The 14,155-nt window shown below is 38.8% G+C and overlaps 1 long non-coding RNA gene across 2 annotated transcripts in view; it reads left to right on the forward strand.

Annotated features, from left to right (window-relative positions):
* Positions 1 to 14,155, forward strand: part of LOC143369805 (uncharacterized) — a 190,178-nt gene that overhangs the window by 30,456 nt on the left and 145,567 nt on the right. The window lies entirely within an intron of this gene.

The raw sequence follows: 14,155 nt of genomic DNA on the forward strand, positions 1-14,155 counted from the left end.
TATGATTAAGCTCGATCTGGTGATCTGAAACAAAAAATGTAAAGAGATTCTTTATTTGTATGCCTTTGGCTATGGTCCCTACTAGAATTATGAAAAAATATTTTGTTTTTAATCTTTCACAGACCTTTAAAGTTGAAAAAAAGTGCGAAAATCAAAACTTAATTTTCAAACCGTTGCCATTTGCTTAATTTTCAATATTTTTATATCATTCTGGTGCCGACTAGAGCCAAAGGCATACATGTAAAGTATCTCTTTACATGTTTTGTTTCTGATCACCAGATCGAGCCTAATCATGGCCGCAGTGATCCCATGTTTTTTTCACGATTACTTTAAAACAGTCAACTGCGATTGATTTTCATTTGTCTCTATTGACAAAATTTGTAATGATTGTTTAAATAACAATAAGCATGTAGCAATACACTGAATAATAATAAACTTGAAGGGTTCTTTGTAAAAAAATCCCGAAATAACGCGACGAAAACGTCTCGTCAGACCAGAATACCTCCTTAAGGGCCAAATTTGAAGTGAATCGGATAATATTTATAAAAATTATAGAACATTCAACGCAAATATGTAGTGAAACAGGACCAGAAAAAAATCGAACGGCACCTTATTTAATATTAATATTAAGTTGGACCGCCTTTGGCTTCAATTACGCTTTTCATACGTTGTCGCATGCCGTGTACCAGTTTTTCGGTTATATTACATACATCTAAAATCTTATGTTTTAGTATGTCCTTCGAAGTTAGGTCTTCATTTTTTAATTACGTAATTTAGTGTATGTAACACATGCGGTGTCGCATACAATAACCACTCTTGTACAATTCTGGTCGAATACCTGGGATCATTGTCTTAAGGGAAATAATAATTTTCCAATAATCGAAATTTGGTAGCTCTTTCTCTTAAATAGTATTTTGAAGTATGGAAAAGTTTATATTTATCTAAAATGCCATCTATAAAAACGAGATTTCCAGTGCCGTTTGCAACCGTACACCCTCGCAACATCACGGAACCACCTCTGTGCTTTACAGTAAGACGAATGTACGTATTCATTTCTGAGTTGGGATTTCGCAAGATAAAACGAGATCCATCAGAACCAAATCATTTTATTCGAGAGGATTCATAGAATAATTTGACGTAGCAAGAAATCGAATAACTGTTACTGTTTCAACACGAAAAATCTTTAAACTTGGAAATTAGCCTTTTTTCAACATCGAATTTCTCGAAAACTGAAGGCGATGACGTGAAACGGTTTGCAGATTCGTATTCAGCGCACAAAAATCTATACGAAGCGTCTATTGAATGCGACAAGCCCGAAAAACAGCTAAATTCTTTTGCACAATGCACAATCGACGAGTAACCTGGAGCGACGGGTAGGTAGTTGCTGACCGTCATAAAATCCGCCGGTGTCTCGTATATAAATTCGTGTCCCGTTCCAGGAGCATCAGTCCTTCTTGAATCTTCGACCACGGAGTTTCGCTTGTCCATTTGCAACGTCGGCGATTAACAGGAGAAGAAGTTTTACAGTGTGTCTTCTGCTGCCAGGAGGACAGAATGTACGGAAACATGAGGTTGTTCAAGTGTCTCGTGCCAGTGCTGGTACTTCTACTCGTCGAAAGCTCGTCCGCCAAGCCTTGTGAGTATCCATTTCGTTTTCCAGCGAAATTGAAAAGGAAATAGAACGCGACGAAATAGAGAAATTGTCCTTCCTTTCGTCAATTCCTAGATTTTCAACTTAAAGGGGGTTTTTTACTTTAAAAGAGTATATTTTAAGTGTTTTTAATAATTAATTTTTTCTAGATGAAATATGTTGTTTGCTATTCAAACGTATTGTATATCTTATTAAAGTACAGTTATTAAACATTTAAAAAACGTTTTTTGTTTGTAAATATTCGCGCCACGAATCGTGCAGTGTTACGTTGAGTTAGAGCGATCGGTCCGTGACTTTCTGCATATCCTACCGGGTGAACGGATGGTCTGAATTCAGGAAGTAAAATAGATTTACAATCTACGTAAGCGTAGTTATCGTCTGACACTACGGATATTGAATTTGAATAACAATTTCCCTAATTTTCAGTCGGTGAAACGTATCAGTTCTACGGTGGAGCCACCCAAATAAACGGCAATGGATCTGCCACCAGCACCGGAGTTACGAACGCGGGTTCTCCAGACCTGTGGCAGTTTCTAACAAACTATACTCTCAGTGTACTCACTGCTATCCACAGCAAAGCAAACCGTTTCCCAAGTCAAACCACTGTGCCAGAACAGTCCGGACAACCGGGACAATGGGTCCTCGTTCCATCTGAAGCCACCAATGCTGGGGCTGGAGCTGGGCCAAGTACACTTAGAGGCTCTGGGTCAGCATACACCACTCAGGCCCCAGGGGAAAACTCTACGAGCATAGCTGATGTCAATGCTGGAAGCAGCAGAGACGATGGGTTTGGAGGAATCGCAGGCAATACTGGAATTAACTTCGGTGGTAGTGGTTCTTCTGGATCAAGTCAAGAAGGATATGATGCATCGAATGGAGACTTTAGTTCTAATGCGAATGCTGATGCTGTACCTACTACTGACGCGTCTAGTGGCAGCTGGACCGATGGCTCCGATGGATCAAGTGCTTACCGACAAGGTACTTATCATTATTAACTCTCTCCTATTCCTTCATTATCCTTCATGTTTGGAGTGAAGCTGCGTGAGATGTTCCTACTTCTTGAAATCATCTGATTCCGCACATGTTCATTGTAGCTTACGCTTAGGCAAACTATTTCACTCGCCAAAAGCAACTAGCTTCCAACTGTCTCGCGATCATCTACACTCTTCAGACCAGCACCAATCACCAAATCATAATGAAGCTTTTCCATTTCATTTCGTAGACAACGTCAGTGCTGAAACGTCGGACTCATCCATCGTCGGGGCAATCAAATCAGGCACTGGTGGTCCGTCCAGTGATATTTTCAACGCGAATTCAAACACTTCAGGAGGATTGGCGAGCAGTTCCAGCAAGTCCACGGCTAGCAGTTCAGGGAACGCGATGGCGCAGTCAACCAGTAATGCAATATCAACGGATGACGAGAATTTAGCATTCAGCTATGCTTCGGCCAGCGCAGACACCAACGACTAATCGTTAAGATGTTGCGGTCTATTCCTCGATAAAACCTTTGTATTCACGCCTCCACCATTGACAAAAGGACCTCGTGTACGGGCCATCTCCTTATTTTAAAGATCTTAGATATTCCCCTGACAAGGAGTATTAATCTAAAAACTGATTCGAATCTTCTGATATACATATGTAGTTCTCGCCAATGTACGATACGTGAGATATATTCTTTGTTTAATCAGGATCCAAGACTGCATAATACTCTTATCTGTATATAGGTTTATGTATATATATTGTACTCTTATCGGTATGCAACTAGCATACGTTTAGAATTTATAATATGACTATAACCTCTAAGAACACGAATAAACTCGACGATTTTTTTATCTACACAAGGAAAGACTTCTTCACACACCCCAGCACATACTTCCCACTCCTTTCTTACACCCCGTGTTGCAAACAGAAGCTTCGAAACAAATGCATCTGAGAAACGAAGATTCTGAAATTCTGATCGGCTTAAATATCCTCGAAAAAAAAATGAATTACAAAAAGTTAATTGAGAATAACGAGAAAATTTTATTCGAATAAATTTGCAAATGAGGGTTTCGCATGGCACGCACCCGCGTAGCGGCGTATACGCGCACCGATAGGATCACAGACGAGGTATAGAATAGACCTATCACCTTATGGGGCTTCGTGTCGCCACCCAATCTGTGTTACCGACCCATAATTTGAGGACTGAATTTAGCGACCTCTGTTCATGAACAGCGGCCAACTCAAGAACTACTCTGAAATTGGGTGAAATACTTAAATATGTGTGCGTGCTTGTATACGTGTGACTTGTTTAGAGGGAGAGTTTAACATAGAGGGCGGGCTTTCGCTAAGCTATGCTTTGGCTCGGTTTGTCAACGACTCACGCCGGATTTCTTTCTGAAAACCTATTTCGGGGATCAGGAGCCTATATGGCGCTGAAATATGGCACTTTTTGAAAGCTTATACAACCTATAAATTGCAAGATGAAATTGATTGTTAGTATTTTTCGTGAAGTGGAACATTTAATTAATATTTTCACATGTCGTACACGGAAAAATATTAAAAATTGACGCTGCTTCTGACATTCCCACAAATTTCTGCACTTCGCGCGTGTTTAAATAGACGGTGCCCATCCTACGACACGTAAAAGTCATTGAAAATAATGAATTTAAATGTTTTTGTAAAATTTATATTCGTAGTCTTTTGGACTCGAGGCCCCTAAATCCCTACGTATCGTTACAAATTGATTGGCTCTGTCCTTATTAACTACTGAAAATTAACTATTTAAAAATTATAAAAAAAACATCTACGATGTAAATACACGAGCGTAGGTAGCGTTTACGTTAAGATCTGGGTACACATATCAGTTCCGTGTCAGTCACGGGCGTCCGGAGTGGGGTGCAAAAGCGGCAGATGTCCCCCCTGACTTTTGAGGAAAAAATCGCCTATTTTTAAGAACTTGTCTCTATTAAGTTTATACTAAAACAGTGAATAATTCGAAATTTAGAATTCTAAAATTCTGAAAGTGAATAATACTAAATCCGACAATTTCGGATTTAAAATTTTAATTAAATTGGCAATACAAAATGAGTTAAAAAAAGCAAGCGGGCTACTCGTTTTTTCATTACTATAATTTTCACCACCGTCACTTCAAAGTTACCCCACCCCGTGGAAAAAAGTCTACAGACGCCCGTGGTGTCAGTTTATTATTATATGTCTGTATTATATCGTATAGACCATCATTAATATATGCGGAAACACATGATACATTGGTGGGGTTCAGCAACAGGTGCTCTTAAAAAACATTAAAGTCCTGTTTTTACAAATTACGTTATTGCAAGGGAATGAAATTTGTTTTGCTTTAAATAAAGCGGAATAGGACAGCAAGGTTAAAAGACGAATGTGATACCGTTTTATTTTCTTCCTCCGTTCTCTTCCGTTGAACGGAATATGTTCATAAGACGATTTTTAAATTGTTACTCTAACAGAAACATTTGTAAATCGCGGGCTTTGACTCTCAAAACATAACCTAGTTTTACTCGTGCTTAATTCTAGTTCCTACCACGCGTAGCGTTACAATCTGTTTTGAGACTTTACCGGTAACGTTGCATGCGACACTAAAATGGTAAGGGGATCCTAGGACCCCCCAAACCGGCGACACAAAAATACATTGCTTGATAGGTCTATTCTATACCTCGTCTGTGGTTAAGCCGTTACTGTTATTGAAAAATGGTTGTGTATCTGCCGAGTTGCCAGCAACATTATGCAGGGCCACTTATTTAGCGGAGAGGAACACCCACAGGTGCTAACCTAACAAATTTCGTGGCTATACTTCCGAAAACCGGTCAAACCCGATTGGGCTGAAATTTTGCAAATAGCTTCATTTTGCATAAAAATAACGTTTGCGAGAAGGATTTTTGGCGACTCGAAAATTTTTTTTTTACCATTTCAATGTCATTCTCTATCTTACCGACAGAGCGGAGAATCGGATTCAACAGTTATTCAGTGCATTCTCCTTATTAATCTCCTAAAATCTATAAAACAGAGATCAACTTAGAAAGAGATATCAGCTTGATACTGGGTATTAGTATTGGTTTTGGGTTAGTTTGGGGCGGGGGGCGCGCGCCCGCTCGCGGGCGCGTAAAGCATGGTAGCGAACCGATGTGAGTTTACACGGGGCCAAGCTTCAATGCATTCTCCTTATTAAATTTGACTCAAATTTTGCGTACAGGATTTTTTAAACACATGTACGAATCGAAGGTCCTGGATCAGGATGAGAAGGCGCTGTTTTATTTTTTATCACACCTATCTTGTGGGTGTTGACAGTCGCGGTCGCTGGGCCCGTGACTCGAGAATAATAAAGAGAATGTTTGAATAACTGTTGTATCCTATTCTCGACTCTGTCGGTAAGATAGAGAATGACATTGAAATGGTAAAAAAAAAATTTTCGAGTCGCCAAAAATCCTTCTCGCAAACGTTATTTTTATGCAAAATGAAGCTATTTGCAAAATTTCAGCCCAATCGGGTTTGACCGGTTTTCGGAAGTTTCGCCCAAGCATTGACGAAGGAACCAGCATATTAAAGGAAGTGTTCAAAATGATAAATGAATTCGTTACATCTTAAGCGAAGTTGTACAATGCTTCTCCGTTGTATGGGTCTGTAGAGTTGCTGATTGATAAAGAAATGAAGAAATTTTATTTGCCTTTTAAAAATGGTATATTAATTTGACATTGGGACACCCTGTATCTAAATTCTCACCGCTATTATAACTTTCATTCCTACCGCTTATAGCGCTGCACTCTTTTTCATGCTTAGCCGTTAACATTGGATGCGACACGGAAATGGTAATAGGGCTCTAGAGCCCCAAAATCGAATGACACGGAAGACAATAGAGTGAAAGGTCTATTCTATACCTGATCTGTGGTATTACCATTTCTGTCCAGATAAAACCTGCTGTAATACCGACCTGTCAAATGAGCCAGGTCACGTGACGTGTCTACCCCCCGTTATACGAGACTCAGGGCGGTGTTCTCAGTCGCTACTTATTCTTAAGCAAATGCTTAAGCATTCGGCATCCTTTACTAGCTATTAGGCTAGTAGAGGATTTTATTGCAGCGAACTTCAAGAAAAAAATCATAATTATTTTGACACTATAAACGAAAAAAATGTAATGTCCAAAGCAAATAAATCAACGGATTTATAATCGAAGACACAAATAAATATAGCGGGATGGTGGGGTAATAAGGAAAAGAATGGAAACGAATGTTATGTATTTCGTACCCTGATAGCCAGATCTGGCAGCAGAATCTGACGTCAGAACTGCAGCAGTCTGTGTCCGCATTTGGCTGCGTTCTGATGTGCAGAGCCTGAGGTGCAGTGCCTGATGTCAGATGGACAGCAGATCGACAGCAGATTTCACCGTCTGCTAGGCACAGCAACAGCGCCATCTGTAGGCAATTGATTGGTAATTCTGGACCTCAGATGGCGCTGTTGCTGTGCCTAGCAGACGGTGAAATCTGCTGTCGATCTGCTGTCCATCTGACATCAGGCACTGCACCTCAGGCTCTGCACATCAGAACGCAGCCAAATGTGGACACAGACTGCTGCAGATCTGATGTCAGATTGGAGACAGATGGTTATCAGGGGTAGAGATGGCAAGGGTTAGGAAACCAGAATACTGAGATGAATAAAGTCTTGTGGTATTTTATTCGTAGCAGTCTTCATACATTAATATCTAAGACGCTCATTTTTAGTGGAAATGTGGAGAGCAAAAAAATACGCATTTATGTCAACATCCACTATCCGTTATTTTATGTTAGCAACGGGAAAATAAACATAACCGAAGCAATGTAAATTAAATTTTGTGTCATTTACGCTACAGCATCGCGAACAGAGCCGATCGAGCAGATTTATATAATTATGACAATCATTGGCAGATGGTGCCACAGTGATGTTTCAACATGAATTAGAAGTGTTTTAGATGGGAACCTGTGGCTTGACAGGCGAGGCGCTGTTGCCATTTTTATTTGTTCGCGCGAGCGCGTGTTGCAGGATAAAACGCTAACCCTGTATAAAGCAATTTCAATTATCGATGCTTTATCGTCCAAGACGATATGATGAAGCACGATTGTTTCTGCTAATCTTGTAGAATGTGGCGTGAGATGTCAATCAATCAGATAACATGACATTACTTCTCTATCGATTACATTCAAAAACTAATATTAATTATGATTTTACATTTGATATTCCTATTTGGAGTGTCATTTGTAAGATGATCTTTGGAATATAATATTAAAAATATTATGAGACAAAGGAATTTGAAATTTTTGTCACATTTCTTGTCAGGTTTTAAGAAAATATAAAAAATGTTTAACGCGTCTCAAGTATTGGTAAAATTATTGCCTCATTTCTGCAAGGTGTCCGAAAAAAAGTATTTTCATCGTTGCCATGATTGGTGCCATTCTGTTTAACTGTAACAGCAAATCTGGAAAAATCTTAACTTATACATATAATTTGACCAAATAGCAAGCATGTGAAGAAAGTATCGATGACTTTTCATAAAGTTTTCACCTTCTGGAGGTCGAGAAAAAAGAGGTACTGTAAATATTGACTAATTCCGATAAGAGCGATAGTACCCTGCTATTTCATTGTTTTCCCTTTTTCTTTTTCTTTGGCCTTTTCATCGTTCTTAGTGATGTTTATAATGGACGCAACACTATTATAATATGTTATAGTACTGTTGTAAACCTGTAACCCTCGCACAGTACAAATGTTCGATTCCAAGACTTCCAGAACCTATCTGTAACTCCGTGATGTCACCGAATTCCGCCATGAAATTTTAAAGACTATAATTTATTTTCATCGTGTAATATGATAACTCTGCATTTAATCGAATTTCCTGTATCCTGCTTGGAAGCTAAACACGATTATACAGTCCCGCAAATTGTATTCGGACTTTAAAACTAGTTGCTCGTTTCTGTCAATCTGTGCGGTTAATCTCGGAAATTATTCACGCGATAAGTAAATTTAGATAATATAAAATCAAATTAGTGATACGAAAGCCTGTAATCTCATAAAGTACTGTTTAGCTTTAACTTTTTGTTATCTTAACAACCTGTGACAATAATAATAAAGTGCTAAATGACATTGTCTGTTAATAAGCCTGTATAAATCGTCGGTTACCTTATATTTGTTATGATTCGGTTCTTTTCTACAATATGTACACAACAGGTGCCGCCATAACTATTAGGGTGGAGTGAAAAAAACTTTTTTTTGATAATCAAATTCTAATAGTGCGGAAAAGTTGCCTACTTGGCCCAATAAAACGTGTAGAAAATTTCAGCTCGATCGGATAATTTCTTCTGTGTGCACCAAAGGCCTTAACTTTCAAAATTTTAGTACAAAACTTAAGAAAGTTGAACTTTCTTCAGCTGGTGGATTCTACCTTTTTTTTTACCCAGGACTATATTTGCTGCGTAAATGATGCAAAGAAACATCCGTGGCTGATTTCGGAACGATAGGAATGGCCTGTCGGCCTGATCTCGACATTGTATCATGTGTTACGACCCGGGGCTGCGGCAACGCGAGAGGCCGGCGAGAGGGGTATTTCCCAAGGAATACGGTTTATGAATTTGTTAGCTAGGTGCGCGGACGAACCTGATGCGAAATCAGGGAGCCGCTAGGATTATTGACGGCGAGGACGAACCTGATGCGAAATCAGGGAGCCTCTAGGAATGGAGTCAAGCGCGGACGAACCTGATTCGAAATCAGGGAGCCGCAGGAGGGTGAAACGTCGTGAACGAACCCGATGCGAAATCGGGGAGTCACTAGGATGAAGTTCACAGACGAACTCGACGCGAAGTCGAGGAGCTGTTAGGAGGTTGGATTATTCACAGACGAACCTGGTACGAAACCAGGGAGCTATTCGGAAGTTGGTAGATTTACAGACGAACCCGATGCGAAATCGGGGAGCCACTGGGTTGGTAAAGATTCCTTGTTTTGGATAAGGTTGCGAACGAACCTGATGCTAGATCAGAGAGTCGCGGGAAATGTTAGTAATGCCTCGTAACTCTTAATTTATGTTTGATACAACTCGAGCGGTAAAGCTGTATCAGTGGGTGAGTGCTACTAATATTATAAGGATCGCTGGGTAAAAGATGGGTTAACGAATCTACTCGATTTACAAGTGAACACCATTAGTATATTCAATAATCAATTATTATACAAATGTAAGTGTCGCGATTAGTGATTAAATAATGTGGTTACCAATATTTGCACGGTGTTAACGCACTGGCGATGCGGGGCGTAAGAATGGTTATTTCAATACGTAACCCAGAATATAACCGAACTAGCGGATTCTATTAGGTTAACTATTGGTTCGTAAGGCGACTCGAGCCCGATCCTACTGAATCTAACCAACTCTGTACGAGCGTGACACGACGTGACTCTACGCGTGACTTCACTGCTTTGAACCAAAGAGGGTTGAAACTAAAGGGTTTATACAGTCCCAAAATGAGTGGGGATTCGTTAGAAATCTCCATATAAGGAAATCTGTATGGGTCGTCGTCGCGTCACGCCCGTTCCCGTGGTCGTGATCCAGATGGTCGAGATCATGACTCCCCTTAGTGGTTTGTGATAAGCGAAAGGATTTTAGGGCGTTTTCCCTTCGCAGACGCGAGCTTGAAAAATTCTTGAGAGCGGCGTATGGGAAATTCCACATACGTAACACATGTTTGCTCTCGTTATAATCAGGAAAATGTTGTCAATATCTGAAAAAAATGTTTATGCATAAAAAAACTAAAAGTAAGAAAGTTAAGCCGTTATTGTTATTGAAAAATGGTTGTGTATCTGCCGAGTTGCCAGCAACATTATGCAGGACCACTTATTTAGCGGAGAGGAACACCCACAGGTGCTAACCTAACAAATTTCGTTTTCTGGGGACATCCCCTCATCTATTTTTTCTTTTCACTTTTAATTCCTTACTGCCAACGTAGAATCTTGTAGCATAAGCACATTTCAAGTAATTAAAATGTACAATGAATTTTCTACGTTTGCACTACCAGCAGACTTTCCGTTTAAATGTTTACAAGTAAATACAACGCAACAGCTTAGGATTTATTTTCTTATTCAGAATAGAATACGGAAATTGCAAACAGCTCCCTCTCTCGTGCACCAGGCAGCCGCGTATCTATTGGTATTACCATTTCTGTCCAGAAAAAAACTGCTGTAATACCGACCTGCCAAATCGGCCAGGTCACGTGACGTGTCTACCCCCTTAATGATGGATAATTTAAAATATTTTACCTTTACTTAATACCAATTATAACAACGACTATTTGTACAAACAATCGGATTTAAATCGAATAAAAGATTCATCATTGGAATAAACAAAGAAGATAATATTAAGCAGATATATTTTTATAGAAATAAATATTTCAATACCAATAAATATTTTATTCAAAATACTTGGCGCTGCGAAACCAAAAAAATGTTAATTGCCTTGGTATAAATAACAAAATAAGACAAGACACCACTGGGACAAGAAAGAAAGAAAAATATTAATGCAATTTATGCATATTTATTCAGTTTAGCAACATCAATTCGGAGCGCAACGCCAAGTATTTTGAATAAAATATTTATTCGCATTAAAATATTTATTTCTATAAAAATATATCTGCTTAATATTATTATCTTCTTTGCTTCTTCCACTGATGAATCTTTTATTCTTTTATTTTATAATTGGCGCAATTTTTGTATATCATTAGTTTTGTAAAGCTAAATATAGCACATTAATAAATTTACGACAGTTTTTTTCGTTCGTCTGCGCGCGCGCGTATACTGGGCGCACTTGTTTTTACCTTTCCTAAAAACGGTAATTTTGTGGAGATTACATTGCTAACCACAGCATGGGCTGCGGAAGAACTGCAAGACTCTGGGTGCATCCATACTGGCTCGTACCACGAGTATATATAGCTGGGCCTCACGCGTATTGGCGCACTTTGATTAGCTCCAAGCTCGTGCAACACTCGCGTAAATGTTGAAATAATTTCGAATTATTTTGTTGCAACTATAGTAAAAACTTAACGCTTATAATAACAAGAAAAATACGAAATGAGCAGAAATGGGGACATCAGCAGAAATTCAGACATTCACCTTATGGAGCATTTAATTGTAAGAGGCAGTATACTCCAAAAATATATTTTATCTCTTGAAGTTCGTACTGTTCCAAGATAACATTTACATTTTGTAATTGCAGACAGGAAATACGGAGATTCATAGAGATAATGTTCAAACTGATAAATCAGTTCGTAGGTTCAAGTGGGTCACCTTCCATATAATTCATTCGATTTGAAAATCATCTGTATCTAAAAACAAAATAGAAACATAAATATACCTGTGTTTTGCAAATGTAGGATATGATTTTAATTTTGGATATTTGCATAGCAGGTTGCTTATGGCCACACATGTACTTATACAGGGTGCCCCACCACATCTGCCCACCTGGAATATCTCCGTTATTTTTAGAGATATGAAACAACTTTATTGACAAAAGTTGTGCAGTATATTGAAGTATTTTATAAAAAAATAATTCAATCACGATCAAGAATTACGATCACAGTAAACAATTCACTCGAGTTAAAAAAACCCACATAGCACAGACATCTTAACCCTCCGTCGTATCCTGAGCCTGGGTCAATTTTGACCCACCGCTTGAGAGCAATAACGCACACCATGACGGAGCTGTGTAACCAGGCCTTTCCGGGGACTACTTAGGTTGAGGCAACAATGGGAAGCTCGAGATTTTTTTTTCTTCAAATATGTGTTTAGTTTGCCATATAAAATACATAACAGATTATATAAATGAGAACTAGGTATAAACACAGCCGATATGGCACCTCGTCACAATAACAACTTAAGAAAAGCCTCAGTCTCACACGAGCTCTCGAGCTTAAACAATAAAGGAACTTTATTACCTAGGAACTATTTTGTACTTTGATTGCTTTCTCTACCCCTATAATGATAGAGTGATTGTATTATAATTACCCTGAAAAAATCGGCGTAAACCGGGGAGGTCACTTTGGCGTGGGAAGCTCGAGATTTTTTATTTATTTTTATTTATAGTGTTTTTATTTATAGTGTTTATTATTAATCTTTTAGTGATAGAACGATTTGAACTTTGGTATCCTAGGAAAAATCGGCTCTAAACCTAGCAGGTCACTTTGGTGGTGGGAAGCTCGAGACGACTGCGTTGCCGAGGCCCGAGGGGCAATCGCGAATGTATAGTTGACGACGCTTCGTTGTTGCTTTCTCGAAGAATATACGACACATTCGTGTTTTTGCACTCATTATTTTACAGTTTCTACTAGTTTTGTTGGCTTTGTTGTTTTTATTGTTATCATCGTTAACGTTGTTAGCGTTGTTATCGTTATTATTATTTGTAATACATGCAATAACATAAATATTGAATAAACATATTTTATTTTATAATTCTCAAGTTTGTTATTTTTTCGTAAATGTACAACAAATATTCAAACGTAATCCTAAACCCCTTCCATTCCGCTCCATATTATCTCGGCGATAGTCTCGAGCTTGGCGACTATACTACTTTACTACAGTATCGGTGAGAGTCTCGAGTGAATATGCATTAGTGAACTATGGGTGTGGGTCTGAAAAGACCCAGGCTCAAAACTCGAAGTTCCGTACTAGGAGGGTTAAAGACGTCAATTGTACGTCAGTTTTAGGTCTAGACAGCTTTGGGACGTGTTTTTGGCGTCTTTAGATTACTGTGTGTTATCTGGGAAATCACGGATGTGAAAGAAGTTAAATCACGACCGTGATCGTAATTCTGCGATCACTGTCAATGATTTCGCACTCGATCCCTAATTCCAATCGTTGAAATGCTCAAGCCCGTGCACGTCTTATTACCTTCCAGACTGATTATAGCACGTGCTGCAATGATAAATTCAAGATATCTATATATGTATTAGGTCAGCACGCTGGCACCGTGGCATCATAAAAATGTCGACTACTGTTCTCTAGTTTTAACCTAACATTTTTTACGATACTTGATGTTTCTCTTTTCTCTTATCTTAAGAGAAATTTTTTCTAAAATAATAGTCAGTAGTATCGTAACCTTGTTACTCGTACCTTATCATCAATAGATAAACACCTGTTCAATTAAACAATACGTTTGTACAGAAACGTTGGGTTTGCAAGAAATTATTTAACGACACATCAAGTGTTGATAATTACAAACATTAATTGAAGAGATAATAGAAAGGTAAGTATAGAAACATACATGCATATATGCATAGCTACGCTTTAATATGTAGAAATATTAGGTTTAGGTTTATTTTTTCCTGCAGCTTCTACAATACACTGTAAGATGGCACTTCAAGACATTCTGTGGAAATATTATATTAGTACTGTTGCGTGGCCGTCTGGGTAATGATGACTTCTTCTGGGGAATTCGAGGGCGGGACGATGCCCGTCGAACGCTAAGGCGTTCTGGTCCCTGGACGCGGA

The sequence above is a fragment of the Andrena cerasifolii genome, chromosome 6 (assembly GCF_050908995.1).
Source record: "Andrena cerasifolii isolate SP2316 chromosome 6, iyAndCera1_principal, whole genome shotgun sequence".
NCBI lineage: Eukaryota > Metazoa > Arthropoda > Insecta > Hymenoptera > Andrenidae > Andrena > Andrena cerasifolii.